Source organism: Manacus candei, unplaced genomic scaffold, assembly GCF_025592945.1.
Source record: "Manacus candei isolate 608988 ecotype Guabito, Panama unplaced genomic scaffold, ASM2559294v1 h1tg000083l, whole genome shotgun sequence".
NCBI lineage: Eukaryota > Metazoa > Chordata > Aves > Passeriformes > Pipridae > Manacus > Manacus candei.
Window position 1 is genome coordinate 421,546 of NW_026138131.1, and position 14,803 is coordinate 436,348.

Below are 14,803 nucleotides of genomic sequence, written 5' to 3' on the forward strand. Positions count from 1 at the left end.
TGGCTTTTAGAGACAGGTCATATTAAATCATGGTTTTATTTGAAAAGTCATTTGAAAAAATACTCTTACACTGTTCATTACTTTTAAAAATCAATCCCTAAAAGCCTCAAAATTTTTCAATTTTAAAGCTTAAGTGTTTAGTCATGGTGATTACAAATTTATAAGTAAATTTCTGAATTATACAGACACAAACATTATAAACACAAACATGAAACATGTAATATAACTTTACAGCCAGTGGCATTTTCTACACTGATAGTCAAATTAATACACTGAAGAACCTGGATGTACAGTACACACCAACAGACTCCTAAGGATTAATTTGCAGCCCACGGGAACTGCGAGTCATGAACTGATGTAGAAAATAATCTGAAGCAGAGCAGAGCATACTGTGACAGCAGCAGCATTTTGATTATTTGAGGGAAAAGGAGACTGAGAAAATTCATGAAAGGAACTGCTTATTGTGCAAAATTTCTGTATTAAAATACCTAAGGTCACCCTTAATAGCACACGCTGTCAATAACTGAGACTCAGTAATGTACTTATAGTCTACAAGTGAAAGTTATCTGGAAGGTAGGTGTCTGATGCTAGAACTGTGATCCTCCTGGCTTCTATTCATTTCAAGGTGACAAACTTTTCCTTCAAAACTTTTCAGGTGCCTGAATCTCTGTTTCTAAATATGACCAGATTACCTTCATCTCAACAGAGATCTGCAGTCTGTTTTTACACCTAACTCTAGTCATAATCCACAAGAATTCATGTGGATTATCCATCCTCTCGAATAATGGCTTTGAGACCATCAGAGAATATTTGGATCGGGCTCTGCAAGAAATACGGTTCTACTCAATACTTTCTTCTAAAACATGGCCCAAAGAAGTGTCTAGTGGTAATATTTACAATAAATTACAAATTAAACAATCTTCCAGATGAAGGAAATTCAGATTTGCTTCCTCTCTTCTTGCCAGGGGAGTTCAAAACTCTGCTTCCTCTAAAGAACACCTGGGTCATTCGCTGGAGGGCAGAAACCTTCAGCCTAGAAAAAATTTCCTTCCTCCTATTGATGGTCCTCCAGTTAATGGGGAAAGAGTCATACTTTGTTGGGCCATAGAGAAATAACAAAAGTGAGTGTTCATATCTACTGGGTATTTAGCTGGGTTTGAATTTCTAGCTTTGTTGTTTTTTTTGGGGAGGACTGTATCAAAATTGAGAGGCTCTCAAAAAACTTAATACTATCTTCAGCAGCTATGAATGCTGTGACTGGCTAACTCTGACAAACATCAAGTCAACTGAAAAGAGGTTTAATATGCATCTCTTAGTCCCTACCAGCCAGCATCGTGTGCACTTTTATTTCACGGATAATGTGGAACAGGTTTGTCATTTTGACACACCAAGTTTTCTTATTTATAAAGGGCTTTTTTCTCTGAACCAGCATTAAAAGCTCTGTCTATCTTCAAAAACAGAGAGCAAGTCACAGCCACTTTAGCTTTATGTCAAGTAATTACTGTACACTCAATAAATGCTGGTAGTCAGAGACTGCCTGCCTCACCCTTCCTTCTAGATGCTGCAAGTAGCAGGCTCTGACCCGCAGCAGCTCTGCTCAGTGCTCTGAGACTACAGTGCCTGTGCTACAAGGCAGGGAAGAAACAAGCTTAAAAGTTACAAATAATTTGGAAAATGTAGAAAATCTATAATGATAAAATTTTATTTTTTTTTTCTTAATCATTGTTGTCAGCTTTACTTTAATGTTGCCTTCCTCTTTCACAATCAGTAATGGGTTAAATGAAAGAAAATTGTCATCTTCACAGAAATGGTTCGGGTGATTTCCAGCCTCCCATTAACAAATGCTTTATAGAGAGGCTGTTTATTTCCCTGCTTGAGAAGTCCTTTCAAAGCCTAAGTATTGATAAAGATGAAAATATCTCCTTTCTGATGGCATGAGCGTGACAGCAATGCAGAGTTGGAGAAAATGCCGAAGAGGCCAGCAGCTATCTGAAAACAAGACCCAACAATAAACTGCCTGTTCAGTCACTTTGTATGGAATTGGGTTCAGCATATGTCAGCATGGCTATAGAAAAGAAATGGATTTCAACATCCAAATTTGGCAGCCACGTTTATTGTCTCAGTAAGCTAAACCAGAGGGAGGTTAGGACTTGAGGATAATGGTCAAACATCAGGCTGGACGTGGGAACCAAGTTCTTAGTTCTCTAACTCTTCTTCTCCTGTACCTTAATAAAGGGCTACATTGAAATTCAGGACTTCTCTGGCAGAGGGAAAAAAAAAGACACAATTGGAAAATTACACTTTTGACATAATTGATATGGGAGGAGAGGTCCCCAGTTCAACATAAATAAATCAAATAACTTCATGTTAACAACCTCCATAGAGTAACAAATCTTCCATCACACTGTAATTTACTCTGATACAAGCACCTAACAAACCCCCAACAGAGCAAAGCACACCATATTGCCATTTGTAGCGTCTATCTCCTTTCCTGTTGACAGATCAAACAGGAAAATAACAAATAGGTAGAATGCCACACAGAACTGATTTACAAACCTCTTATGACTTTTTAAACATCCCAGTGGCACATGTTGTTTGCCAATACAACTCAACATCAGGCAGAGTGCTTACAGCATAAACCTAAGACAGATGATATTTTGATTATAATTTCAGAAAGCATTTCAACCTTTATTCCACCCTGTTTTTAACGCCCTGCCAATGCTGACCCAAAAAAAAAGGCAATCCAAGCCTGTCGTTCAGTTCAGCCATTAAGCTCATAACGAGATGTCTCTGTGCTCTTGCTAGTATTTGCAAATCTATCACATCTATCTGTGTGGGAAGAAGTGCTGAGCTGTAGGGACTACTGGACTGATGTAAAGGAAGAACTGGGATGGGATTCTTTAAAGCACTAATGCGCACAGTGGGGTTTTGCCCTGGTGGTATATTGGCTCTGAGCCTTTTTATTATTCACTTCCTGTTATGAAAAATAGACAACCACATGTGTGTCAGCAACAGAGGAAAAACAAATATTTGGCAGCTTTATGACAACAGAAGTAAAAAAGCAGCTTCCAATTTTCCTGTGAAATAGGCAAGAAAAGAAAAAAAAGAAAATCCTTCCAATGCAAGTCACTGAAGGATTTTTTTCTTTTGTTTCTTAGCCTATTTTTACTTCAAAAAGGAATATGTTATAGAGATTTTTAGTACAGGTTGCAAGGGGGTTCTTTTTTCTCTATATGTTATTTGATCTTCAGACCAGAAAATAAGAGGAGAAAAAAAAAAAACATCAAAATCTTGCTCTTAATTCTGAAGGGAGTAGTAGGTTTTGGCTTCCCAAGTGGAGAATATAAATATAAATTTATAGTCAGAATATTGGTAGTCAATACAATGATAAAGACAAAACCCTCTCATGGGCAAGGTATGTTACAACAATTCACTGGTTTTTTGTATCATGAAACACTTCTGTTTGAAAACATGTTCTAGCATACAAACCAGCATATTGGTTTGTTACCGTGTTTGTGCTATCCCCAGGAAAGCTATCTCCTTCTTGTCATGGGCACTGTGAAATAGAGGTTACTCTTTTTTGGAGGCCATCTAGCAAAAAGAAGGGCTGGGCTAACTTGTTACTTGTTCAACATAACAAGTAACGCTCAGAAAACAAGCAGTAATCACTATCCATTTGGAAAGCTTCAGCTAAAGAACAACCAATTCTTTTTACCTAGTGGAGCTCTCCTGAGTGAGAGGTCTTGAGCAGATTTAACAGGAAAGCATGTCCATGCTTTGTAGATCTTTATTCTCAAACCCTGTCAATTCTCCAACTTTTAGAAACTTTCACCTCAGCAGAAAAGAAATCATTCTTTACTGGAGTCAGTTGGACCTGAGTACTCAGGAGATATACTGAGTCATCAAAAGGAAAGTGTAAAAAAGGATAGTAAATTATTTAAAAACTAATATTAAGAGTACAAAGAAGAGAAGAGGAAGAAGATTTTAATTACTGATATATATATGGTAGGAGCCAAAGTAATAAAGAGGAATTAGAATTTCTCATTTATGCTTATACAGTGTCTGGTCTTGATCACTCTAGAGAGGCTGATACAACCAGAAGGGAGAACATCTTATTAACTAATATTCCTTTCTCTAGATTTAGGCGTGTAACTCAGTCCAATCACCATAAGCATCCCACATAATCTACAGAGAGGATTCTCCTCAGGAGAGTGCCTGCATATCTAAAATAGGCTCCTGCCCCAAAATGCCCTTAGTGGAGCAGGGGAGTGTCTTTCTCTGGCTTTCTGTTGTTGGTCCACTGTTGGTTTTGTGTCCAGACTATGAAAGGCCAATGTCAGGCTGCCCTTCTCTTCCCTGTCTTCTCAACATCCACAGGAAGAAAATCTGAGCCCACAGACCAGAAATGAGGAATATCACATGAGGTTCTCCAGTTCAGCAAAGCCATTGTTGCAGTTATTTTCTCAGGTTGGGTACAAACTACTGCATGTGAAATTCACCCAATTCTGAAAGCCACTGCAACTCACCCAAGGGAATTCTGTATTCAGTGTCACCAACATTACAGAGGAACTCTTCCCAGACTCCACAATACTTAAATGAAACTGATAATAACTTGATAACTTGCATCACACCTAAATGGTGAAATACTAACCAATTTTTATGCACTCACACACATTCACATGCACGTATGTCACGGAGAGAGCGAGTGCACTCACAGGGAAGCTACTGGCGATGGTAATGTGTGCGTGTGCATATTTAGTACTTCTTTTAAGAGGACCCAATTTCACAAAGTTGAAGACAATTATAGAACCTCATCAGCGAGGAGAAAGAAGTTAAACAGAGAAATGTGAACGATAATTGGAAGGCGTTCGAAAACACTGCTCAGGCCTACAATGTCATTGCTAAGAAAATAAGTTTCTCTAGTTGAAAACAAACAACTGCAAACAAAAACAAATTTAGTCTAGAAGACACCGCAGGTATTTAAAAAACAAAAGCAAACACAATATGTAAGGAGCAGAGGAAAAATGCCAAGCTGATTGCAAAGAATATCAATAAGGAACTAAGAGGTAATTATGAATCAGAGTCAACAATCCATACGTACGATACAGAGAATTCACCTAGGTCTGCAGGCAAGCTGCATCAGCTCTACCAAAGACAACTCAAGGTCACCTGGCATAGCAAAAGTGCTAGCTGCTCACATATACACAGTTTGCTTTAGGGAAATACAACTCGAACGCCAGCCGCCTACGCAGTATCCCGGTCACCCCACCATGTAATCCCTTGGCTTTATTCTCCTCCAGTCAACATTTCAACTGCGTCCAGTTTTGACACAGCACTTTATGAAAGCCGTAGATAAATTGGAGAGCACTTCGCATCACAAATATCCAAACAGTCTTCTTTGTAAAAAAAGATTGAGGGAGCACTACATGTTTAGTCTGGAAAGAAAAGGCAAAGAAGAACATAGCTGCTGCCTTTCAGCATCTAAAGATCACAACACTCCATTATTTTTCACATGTGCCAAGGAAAGGGACATCACTAGGGTAAAATCAACTTAGATTTGATATTACGAGAAAACTTTGGGAGTACCAAATTACTTGCATATATGAGAACATATATACACAGAGGTCAAAAGAACGTTTACACTGAAGCTTGTAAGGAAAAGTTTAACAAATTGTTCCAGGGTAACAAAGTCTATTTGATCTATCTCAACCCTTGCAGTAGATGAAATCTAAGGCCTTTCAGCTCTGTATTTCTGTAACTCTCTGAAACAAGAATTGCAGAGTAGCTAATATGACCAGTCATATACAGTTCAAGTTTGTATTCATCTCTTAAACAAAATAATTGTGCTGTGAAAGGAGAGCAGCCCAATGGATACAGGAGTACACACTGACAATCTGGAGACCTAAATTTGATTAGCAGTTCTACCAGTCACTCATTACTCAACTTCTGCCTTTTTTTTCCCCTTTCCCACATAGAAAACAAACACAAACTAAACAAGTGCTAAGCATTAGCCTGATTAATTATTGTTTAAGATAGGTGACAAATTGCTTAATATATAGGACTATTAAAGGTCTGTGTTTTAATTACATTGATTTCACCCTAAGTCTCCCTAGATGACAATTGCTCAAAGCCTTAGTTACAGTGGCAAAAGACTGTCACATTAAATCTGTGAAGACTGGGCTATTATGACAGCAAATTATGATGACAAAATTCTGTTAGTTCAAGTCTAATGAGACATCAGTGCACACACTAGGATGAATGTTAAATTATTTCTGTGTGGGTCTATATGCAGGTTAGTACATCAAGATGATGGCAAACTGAAGTTAATGCAAGTCTGCAGAGCTCACATTACAAATGTCAAGATGATTGCAAAATGATGCCACTGCAAGTGAACTATGATTAAAAAATAGGCTCCTAAACACAAAAATGTATTAGGAGAATGTAAAAATAAAACCACAGAAAATAAAACCAAACAAAATTCTCCTTAAAGCAAAAAACATACTGGATACCACTAGTGCTGCAAATCAATTCCTTGCCAAACTGGCCAACGTTGATCAGGAGGACACAAAGCCAGGATGAGACTGCCTTACAACTAACTGCCAGTAAATTCTGAGTAATGGCATCACTAGGATATTTTTTTCCACTAAAAAGAGGTAATTGACTCTGTAGAAATATAAATAATTTTTGAAAACGTGCTTAAGATTATTGTCCTATGACAGAATCCAGTTTGGTCAGGAAATTCCTTCCTAAATTTAATCATATTGATGTTTTTCTTTCTTGTATTCTGGCAGGGTTAGTAGCACATGTCTAGTATGAGATTATTCATTAGGCCCAAAAGAAATTAATCCAGTCTCAGGTAAATTCAAATACATAGGATCCACAGCATTATAAGATTAGGAAGATTAGTCATTTAATATGCGGAGTGTTCATAATATTTTAATGTGATTAAGTCAGTAACACCAAAGATCTGGCAGTATATTTCCTAAGTGCAATGTTTAATTATTACTTCTAACATATGAGGGAAAAAAAACTAATTCAAAACCTGAAAAAGTTTTTTTTTTCTGCATTTGAAGTCCTTTCTTCTCATTATAATTTTTCTATCTACTGCTAAATATAAGAGGTACACTGCATTTCCAGTTTGGCAACAGCAGGTACTTTGTGTCTTTTCAAAAGACTGGCACATCTATCTATCTGTCTGACTCTCTATCTGTAATGTTTTCCATCTTCTTATCACCCAAAATATGTGATACTCAGTTCCTGATGAATTACACTGGTGAACTGAAGTGCTTTGGTTAAATAACAGCCTTTGTCAAGTACTTTAGGTAGTGCCTGACCTTTAGATGGAAAGCATGCATAATTTTCTTCCATCTAGTAGAGAAGAAAATGAAAAAATTTATTTTATTGAAAATTTATACATTTTTATTGAGTAAATTACACATCCTATTCAGTAAAATATCAGAATGGCAAAATCTCACTTAAAAACTCCAAATCTTAACTTATTTCAGAGATAAGTACAGAGTGGTTTGTGCATTTGTCAGAATTTTCAAAATAGTTCCTTGGCTAATAAATTAGCAGTTGGAGTACAGAAAAGGAGATCAAAACGATGGGTCCAGGGCTCCAAGTAACTCAGATTACAGACTGAAATTTGTAAGAGTCACTATCACTGCATACATTATATTAAAATTCATGTAGCTTTTCTAGAGATACACACACATACCACCTGAAGGCATGGATTTTTAGAAGACTGGGAAATCAGTATATCCAGCTACTCACTAAGTTCTCTGTTGGCATGGAACCTCTGCCAGCTGAAGCTACCTGTGAATCTGAACCAAACATAGAAAAGAAAACACAGACTGAAAGCTATAAAGGATGAACCATACAGTGGTCCCTCATTCTGCCTGCTGAGTTTAAACTTACTAAATATATTCCAGTGAAGACATATGCTCTGATGGCAAGGATATAAGATCTGTAGAATTCACTGAATTCAGTGATGTTCTATAACACAGACAAAGAATAGATAATGGGAAAAATTGCTGATTGCTTTTTTAAATTATTAATTATAAGCAAAGGCACCTAATTATTAAAATGATTTAGAGGAAGTCCAAGCTAAGGAGTTTTGAAACTTACAAAGTCTCTTCTCTAAGGAATTATTTCAAATCTTAATTGCTTTAGAATATTTAATTCCATCAGAGCACCTTGAATTACAGGTTGGTTGTTTTGAGGTTTTGTAGCCTGTTAGTTGCTTATGCAATATGTATACAAATGCTTACCACATTCGACCTGTGGGATGACAACAGTCCAAAGGGATTATAAATTGTGTGTAAAAAAATGCTTCCTTTAGAAACACTTCATGTAAGTTTAAAAATTTAATGTAGATCAGAACTAGAGCAGCTTTGCTACCAATATGGAAACAAGGAATTTTTGCAGTCTTTTCTGTTACAGATCCACTAACATACAGCCTGAGTGCCTTTATGTTACAAGTAAAATGCACCTCAAACTATTTTTATGCAATAAATTGTGGCTTATGCATGTTACATAAGTAAAACTAGATGAGATGATATATTAACATTGGAGAAAGTGGTCAACATTTAAAATTTTCTAAAATTAATCAATCCATGGAAGATAGAGTAACATGTCCTCTATGGAGGACAACAGCAGCACAGGCATTTAGAGAACAGAGTATTGGTCGCAACCTCTGTGGACTTTATGAGAGCAACAGATGACTAAATTTATCCAATACTATTTTAGATGCTTCATGGTAATTAGCCTAGTCTATACTCACTTCCTCTGAAAGGCACAGGTCTTCTATAGACTTTGTTTGAGAACCACCAGCCCCAGCTAGAAATTCCAGTCACTGTCAAACATTTTAAATGGCCTGTGCATAAACACCTGATTTATTCCCTACCAATGCAGCACAAGTATGACTTCTTCTTTCTTTTTCACAAACAGAAAAAATACTTCAGATTAAAGTAGTCTGTCACTCTTCAATCATTCCAATTACTTATTTTCCCTGTTTGATAAATATATCCACATAAAACTTCTCATGAGGGTATGCTTGACCGGAATACAGATGCATCAAAGACTACTATTACAATTGAAATAAATATTTTTAAGCCAAAATATACAAATAGACTTAAAATGATTTAATGTTGATACATTTTTCAAGTACAAAATTCATCAAAACCCACAATAGTACTGCAGTTACTGTGCAAAACTGTTTCAACCTCAGCTCAATAAAAACTGCCAAATGCAATGCCCATTTTTTAAAACCCTCTTCTGGAACTAAAAACCAGTGTATCTAATCATGGTACTGATCTAATTTTGAGAAATTGCAATAAGAATAGAACTAACAGACACAGATATGAATTAACAGGGAAATATAGTTTACAGGGGGAAACCACACTTCATGTGTCTGGTAGGCTTCTCTGAGGAAGTCAGTGAGCACACCGTCAAGAGAAATCTAGTTTATACAATTTAAAGAACTCTCAATACTGCCTCATTAAAGACCTTAAAGAAACAAAGATATCATGGAATAAGAGATCTTCTTTCTCTCATGAACAAATGAATCATTAAAACACAAAAGTGCCGAAAGCATTCAGTTTTCTCAAATGTGTATGTCACGACACATGTATCACAGATCAGTGCCAGGACTGGTCAACATATAAAGTACAGTGATTATCATTACGTGGATCTCAAAAAAGAAGGCAACTTTCAAGTTTCCTGATAGTGCTAAGGTATTCAGGGAAATAAAATGAAAGTTGGCTCCAGAGAGATGCAGAAGAGTCTCAGAGTGTCAACTGGGCAATAAAAAAAGACATATGAAATTCAGTATTGAGAATATGTGGAGAAAAAGAAATCTCAAATTTACATACTCAGCATGGGCTCTGAACTAGTTATTACCACTCAGGAAACAGATCTTGGAGTTATAAAAGGTTTATGAAAATATCAACTCCATCTTAGAGGCTGTCAAAGAGCAAATCAAATGCTGGACATTACTATGACAGAAATGGAGAGCACCATACCAAATATGATAATGGTATTATTTAAAGTCTTCAGGTGCTCATACTCTGAATACCGTGGGCTGTTTTACTTCCCCTATCACTAAAAAGATATAGAAGGAATAGTAAGGACAACAGAAATGATTGAAAACTAGCAAGAAATGGCTTCCATATAAAGCATGACTAAAGAACAGTCTTCAAGGCAATGTGAGGGGACTGTGAATGAGCATGGAATTTAGGTCCTCTGAGCCTGACAAGGAGGACGAGATCACCCAGAGGATGCATGCCAACTAAAGGAGCACAGAATTCTGTATTGAGGGACTAATCATCTAAACCATGCTAGAAAGGGCCTGAGGCCCAAATAGGCAGGTACAAGTCCAGGAAGAGGTCCTGGCACCATCACTGACAGTTCTCCAAAATCATCTGCTCAATGTGCAGAGTGGACAAAAAGAACTGACCCAACACTGGGCCTCCCCACAAGTGCTGGGAGCAAATCAGAAGGGTTGGCTTTGCTGCTGTGGTGTGTCCATACCTGAAGGGCTGTGTGCAGTGCTGGTCTCCAGGAGGATGCAGTGGAGTTAGAGAAGGGCAACTGGAAACAATCAAGGAGCTGTAGGTCCTGCCTTAGGAGCAGACTCAAAGAGCTGGGAGGCTTCGGTTTCTAGAGAAGAAGGCTCAGAGGAGATAGGACAGATAGGACTGAGGCTTGAAAACCATGAAGGGGGCGAACAAGCTGCATAAATTATTTACTGAATCTTCTAATACAATTGATTTGAAAGACAAAAAAGAAAGTATTTCTTCAGCCAGTGGGCTATCAGCTTCTGGATTTTGCTGCACAAGGAGGTTATGGAGGCAGATGTTTATTACCTGGTTTAAAACAGAGTTAGATAAATTCATGGTCAACAGGTCTGTAAACAGACACTAAAAGGAATGGGGCCAGGATGCAACCTCTAGCATTTTCAATACTGTAATTACACATGCCGGGGGAAGAGGAGAAAATGGACCTCCAGGCTCCTGTGTTCTCCCAGACTATCATCTCCTATTGCCATTCTCCAGAGAAATAGCCCTGGGCTTGATGCACTATTGTTCTGACCCAGCAGGACATTTTGTATGAACTTAAGTTACACAGAAAAGTAGACTGCAACTGAACATAACTGAGGTGCACTAAATCATGAGTCTTTAGAGAAGATGAACAGAGAACAATTTTTCAGTGTCTCTCTTAGCACAAGAGTTGGACACAAGAGAGGAAAAAGGAAAAGAAAGAAAATCAGTAGGTGGTTGGTTCAAAACAAGCAAAAAGAGGTACCTCTTCACACTGTGTGTAGCTAAGTGATAGGACTCTACTACTGGATGCCAAGGGTTCATGTCACTCAGCCACCCTGAGAGCTCCGTCTTCACCCCAGCCTGCTCCCCGGCACCAGCAGAAACAGTGTGAAAATCAAGTCTCCTTGAACACTCCTCTCAGGTGCTCAGTCATTTCTTAAAGCAAAAAAGGAACTGGACACATCACTTACCTGTGCCTCACTTCAAGTACAAAACAACATGCTACAGAAAACATTATACCAGCTTTCTTCACCCCCACAGATCAGTCATTTCTTTATTTCCTCTGCCCCAGAGCCTCTCAGGCAAAATGCTGCTGGTAAACTTTGGTGGGAACAGTGCAACACAGGTTAAATCACTGGTATTATTCTCATCTTTTGTAGTTACAACCATCTCTGAATTTAATAGTGCTGTGTGTTTTAATACAGCAATGTTTGCATGACAAAATATTAAAAGGCTCTCCATGTTTTTACCATATATTCTGCTTTCAAGGGTTTATAATTTAGCTGGAAAAATGCTCACAGCTGAAGATCAGCATTCAAAGTCTCAGTGTGGAGGCATCATTTCATTTCAGTCGTGAGAGGGAAAACAGTATGTCATTTTTATAACTATCAATAGAAGGCTTCTGCAGGGTTTTTACTTTCTGGATTTTTTGCCTAAGACATTTTCGTGTTTCAAGTTAAGCAACTGGATGTATTAATAAGTGACAACCATTGATGACAGCAAGAACAAGAAAAGATGTCAGTTTAAAAAAAAAAGTTACAAAATTAGTGTACCTTTTCCACAGTTTTCCATGAAACACAAAGATCCAGTTCTGTAAAGCAATGTAGTCATTACTAAAGGATGCAGAGTTGACAAAACTGTAACAGATTTTAAATATTGGGTTCATACCTTTACATTAAGGAGAAAAGAGAGATATTAACAGTAGGGACATGTAAAACAGAGCAATTCTTAGTTTATAATTTCTAAAATTTTCAAGGAATCAAAAACCTGTTTTTTACTTTAGAAAATTCATGGATTAAAAGAGGATACCAGCCTTTGCTTCCCAATTCTCAAGTTGTATTGGTTGTTTCCACTGAATTACTTCAGAAATATTTACTAATTATATGTTCATTATATCAAAGTATCTTGTTTATTAATACAACATTTTAATTTCTTCACCTGTCTTACTACGTGCAAATATACAGAGAATTGTATTTGTCTGCAGTCCCAAAACATGAATCACATACATATGCATCTTTGTGGAATTCAATTCATGGCATGGGAGAATAAAAAGTTAATTCATTTCCAACATCCATCACCAGCAGAACTGAAATAATAAAATATTCTACTTTATTTAAGACTGTGTGACACTCTCTTTTCTCAAGAGCTTCATTAGAAACAGAGAAAATGTGAGAAAGCAGAAGGAAATAGCCACACATTAGAAATAATTATCCCCTACAGTTTGAAAAATTCACATTGAACAGAAACAAAACAATAAATACATGTGGGTGCATATATACATACACAATATATACATATACACAAAAACAAATATATACACACAATCAAAAATACACACCTATAGTATTATTTTATAGTAGATATATGGATATGGAGTATGGAAGGGAAGGGTAAATGTCCAGGACTCTTTGCAATATGGAGTTTGACAGAAATGGGAGAATTGCTACACGTGGTGCCAGAATGGGCTTGTAGGCACCTTAGTTTAAACGTATCTGGAAATATGGGAAAGCTTAAGACCACTGAATTCTTCCATGTAGCCACAGTACACAAAAATACTCCAGTGCTTATTCCACTAAAGGGTAAACATGTCTCCTTCCTGGTTGACAAACTGCATGAACCAGTGCAGAGCTTCCTAATGCACAGCCATCAACCCAGCCATGACTCAGTGATGGATAGTGTGAGTCATGAACCACCGTATGTGCTCCTTGTGGTGACAGTTCTTAATTTCATTTCTAGGGAAACTCCTCACCTATCAGTCTTTGAATTGTCTGTGTCTAATCCTTGTTCAGGAAATATGACTTGACATAATCAACTTTATCAATTATTGCACAATAGCTAATCTCTTGCTACAGAAGAAAACATTGAGAAGGCGTAATGGCATTACTATGAGAATACCTCACCTGTCCCCTAAATCAGTCCTACACTGTTAAGCCTCAGAGCTCAATATAATTCAGAAAATTTCACTGATGGGTTCCTCCAGGGCATTACTACCAGATTACTCCCATGATTTGATGACAGGATATGTTATAAACATAGAAATATTGCTTGAAAGATATTAATTGCAATGTATGCTCTTCTTCTAAGCTCTTGCCGGCAGCAATATCAAAATTAAATCCCTTCAATGCTCTTTTCATATGCATGGGTATCAGAATATTCTCATGGCAGCCTGCATCGATGGCTGTGTGCTCATCTTCCAAGTGAATCTCATGGTCTGTTCCAGTTATCTTGGTGGTTGCCTACATGAGGGAATTTGGGCAAAGTAAGGCTGTGTTTGAATTTACTGCTCGGTATTACTTCAGACAACTCTGCATGTGGACCACTTAGAGTGAGGAAGCTCCTCTGCCTTAACTCCAGAAATGGTGTTTTCTTACACAAGGGCACTTTTGGGGCTCAATTAAAAATAGCAGATGAGGGTTAAGCTGTTTTCGCATTGTAAAATCACACTAGTGTTCTGTTTGCCTTTTTCCACTTGTGGAAAAAGGATAGATTACCTCTCTTTCTATGTCCTTAAACTGCTTTTTCCTTCAGCCTCACCTCAACTATTTAAAAATAAATTGCCTGCCATTGTAAGGTAAAGATTTATTGGCTCCACCAAAAATATCCTAAGTTTCAAGTTCAAGAGAGGCCGAGGTTGTGATGCATGAAGCTTGGTTTTGCTTGCCTGAGCCATTCTGCAAAATCCTAACAATTTCTTTTCATAACAACATTCTTAGAAAACAGCTGTAAGCCTTCAGTGTGTTAAAGGCATCATTTAAAAATATTTCCCTCAAAAAGTAAAGTATTGCCAAAAATACATCCTCTTATGTACTAATAGCAGTCAGTTCATCCAAATGCAGTTTAAGAACTTCTATGAAAGAGATGCATCCTTGAGACAAACAGGACACGAGATTCTGGAACTCTGAAAATACATACTTTGGGGGTAATTTTTAACAAAGGTGCCTCTATTTGAACAGGCTTTCTTTTATTAACCAAGAGTTAAAAAATTTCTCCAAGCTCCAGAATGAACAAAAGACATTTGAATTTTTATTACATATGTGGGATGTGGAAGCACTGAAAAAAGGGAGACCCCCTCTGCTCCCCTCTTCTCCCCCTCTGCATACACACATGCTAATACACACACACACACGGACTAGAATACCAGTTTTCAAATATACAGAGAGACCCTGGAGAGTCAACATTAATAGAACTTAAAAAAGCATGTAAAAACACAACAGAGAAAACCAAAAACATTAAAAACCATGCCCAGGGGTTGAAAGAATAAT

The 14,803-nt window shown here is 37.4% G+C and overlaps 1 protein-coding gene across 2 annotated transcripts in view; it reads right to left on the minus strand.

The window, feature by feature from the left end:
• The window catches only part of LOC127481902 (dystrophin), a 481,077-nt gene that overhangs the window by 415,706 nt on the left and 50,568 nt on the right, over window positions 1-14,803 (minus strand). The gene's annotated exons all lie outside the window — the stretch shown is intronic.